This window comes from Pipistrellus kuhlii, unplaced genomic scaffold (assembly GCF_014108245.1).
Source record: "Pipistrellus kuhlii isolate mPipKuh1 unplaced genomic scaffold, mPipKuh1.p scaffold_m20_p_2, whole genome shotgun sequence".
Lineage (NCBI taxonomy): Eukaryota > Metazoa > Chordata > Mammalia > Chiroptera > Vespertilionidae > Pipistrellus > Pipistrellus kuhlii.
Genome location: NW_023425515.1, coordinates 103,405,484 through 103,408,670, shown reverse-complemented (window position 1 = coordinate 103,408,670; position 3,187 = coordinate 103,405,484).

Here is a 3,187-nt window from a genome sequence, read left to right as displayed (position 1 = left end):
GAAGAGTACACAGAAAAATGTACTGAATTTAAAGGGGCTTCCTCAGATGGTTGAACATGGGGTCCTTCAATTTAAGCAGTCAGCCAGCCTCAGGCCCTGAGCAGCCTGGTTGACTCAGTAGTTGAGATCAGAAACCTGCACTCTGGGTCCTTCTTTCACAATTCACAAAAGATGACTATTAGGCCAGTGTGGGGGCTCCCTTCTCCCACAGGGGCCCACTGACTCAGACAAAGGGGGAAGATCGTGTGGGCTGTGGTCTTTGGGAAAGATTTCCTCATTCTTAAAAGGAAGCTCCAGAGAGAAACCAGGTCTTCTTCCACAGCATATTTCAGTGTCTGGCTGTGATGGGGGCCCAAATTTTGTAACCCTGAAGGGGTTAGTGTGAGCTTAGCAGTCTGAGGGTAGCAGAGCACAGAGATGGAAAGAACCTGGGTCCTTGATAACATCGTGGAGTGACCATCGCATCTCTGGAATGTCATTTAATAAGATAAATATATTTTTAGACAGTTCATTTGAGATATTTTGGAACTTGAAGCTGAATGTCTCCAATCTCTATGTTCCTTTACTGTTTGTTAATTCGCAACTACTATGTACTTATCGTTAGTGTATTTGGGATTGGCTGCAGGGAGGGAAGCACTCCTCCATCATTAGCGATGGAGAGGGTGTTCTGGTCAGCATGGCAGCCACCTTATAGTAGGGGAGCCACATGTTTTCAGCAGGCTTGCCTTTGGAGCACACTCATCCTGCCCTCCAGAAATGGTGAAAGCCTGATTCAGGCATGTATTTGCATGGCAACATGTAGTTACTGCCAAGGATGTGTGATACCACTTAGAGCAGAAGCACACACCTAGCCTTTCCACCAGACTGGCCACCTGATTCACTCCAGAGGAGAGCAAGAAGACAGGAGGGTGAGGTTGGAGGTCTTTGCAATCTGGGCCAGAGGAGCTCGGCCTGGCTCTCTCATGATCTGTGAGCTCTTGGGCCTGACTAGACACCTCTATAGATATCTATCTCCAAACGGCTGCCTCACCTTTCTACTTAGGTACCTTGCTCACATCCCAAACTTACTCCATCCCAAAATGTAACCCCCCAATTTTCCTCTGAAACTTGCTCCTCCATTGGGTCTTCATCTCAATAACGCCAACAAGTTGTTCAAGCCAGAAACGAGAATCATTTGGTTTTTAGCAGCATACTCCATGATTCACACCAGATGCAACTAAAGGACATTGTAAGAAAGCTGGACAGTGGTTCCCTTTGAGGAAGAGGGTGTGGCAGGGGCTGCAAGGGGCATGGGGCTCTGGGAGCCGGTGGTGTCTTCTTTCTTGGTCTGGGCAGTGGTTACACAATGTGATCACTCACTGAGCAGAAGGAGCTCACTCTCCACTCTCATGACAGAAAAGCAGACAAGCCCGAGGATATCACCTTGCCTATTTTTAAATGTATTAGTATTAATATTATCTTATATTTATATGTTTTGGCTGTCTCATTAGAATGTCATGTTAAATGACTTGGAACCTAACTCTTCAAACTAGACAGAAACTGATGCAGTGCGCTGGCTTTTTCACAGGCTGCCAGAGTTTGAACCCTGGTCCTGACACTTAAGTTTTAAATAACTCTTTGTGTCTCAGCTTTCCTATCTGTAAAATGGGTTGGTGATGATAAATATTTATTGTCTCTTTATTTCCTTGCTTTCTGTGCAAATTACTTCTATATCTCTATGCGCCCCTGTTCCAGGGGCCAAGACCTCTAATTTCCTCTGGTCTCCTTGCTTTATTTTCTCAGGTGCTCTATTTATAATGCAGTATGAATGACTAATGACACTAAAACTGGAAAATTTGTATTTCAGCATTCATTCATTTCATTAAGAGAAAGGGTAGCCTTAATGTTGGAGGGCTGATTTGAGCCCCAGCTCTGCACTGATGACCACTTGGAGCTGTTGTTTGGAAAAAATGGTCGGTCATGTAAGGGTGTTCACAGCACAGGTGCTTCATGGGTGCAGAACAGTTATCACATGAGCATTAGCTGTGACAACTCATTCTAAGAACAAATATTCATTTGTAAAGAATGAATTTATAACTTCTAACTTCTAGACTGCTCTAGGTTTCATGATATCACAGGACGATACTGTCTTACCCAAAGCATGTAGCTTTGTAGGGCTGTCATTGTCAATGACAGATAATGTCAGATAGAAGATAATAGGAACGTGCCAATTTTTATATTAAGTACCTGATATTGTTGCCCTGTACTAGGTATTGGGGATAGAAGGGTAAGCAAACAGCCGCAGACCCCTACCCTCAGGGATTTACATTCTAGCAGAGAAGACACATACCAAAGCAAGCATTCTTACAAATATTCAATTACATAATTTTGAGAGGATTCACTTTAGTCTGGGGTCAGAATAGTATTCTCTGAGAAAGTGGTAAAATGAAACATAAAGGTTAACCAATCAGGCTTTTTGCATTTGCTCAAAATAGCCATTCCTGGGACTGCCATAATACCTGCTAATTGGCACTTTCCTATTATCTTCTACCTGACATTATCTGTCATTGACAATGACAGTCCTACAAATTGTAGCCATGTAATTAGGCCTCCGCTATCCTATTGGACTCATCAAATTTGCCTCAATGATTTTTTTATTCTAAATAATAGAAATCTATTACACCAGCGTAAAGGATAAAAAGGGCTTGTTTATAAAGACATGCATGTAGATCATGGATCCCAAGGCAGCCTCTTGAGGAAATACCCAGGACTTACAAAGTTGTTTCCAAGTCCCACTCCTGAGTCACATGACCACTTGTCTCCACTTCTGTCTGAACCGCACTCATGTTCTGTCTTTGCGAACTATTATGTGAGCAGCCATAGCTGTCTCTTTGCTTTATTCCAGCAACAGCACACAGATAAACTTTTCTGGCCCCAGTTCTCTAAACGGATCTACTCTGTTTGGCATAATCTGGGTCAAAAAGTTATCAGTCAGATGTGCTCAGGAGGGTCACACTGAACAGATGTTACCTCCCGATGTTAGGTATGCATGTCTGGGTTCCGGAGAAGGGTCGGACCAACATTGCCTTAAGACCACCTATCCACGGGTGGCCCAGCAGATCCCCAGCAGGCAGGTTTGGGGCCAGAGGGTTCTTGGTGAAAGCTCAGGAAAAAAATGACATGACCTTAATGCCAAAGTGATCTTACT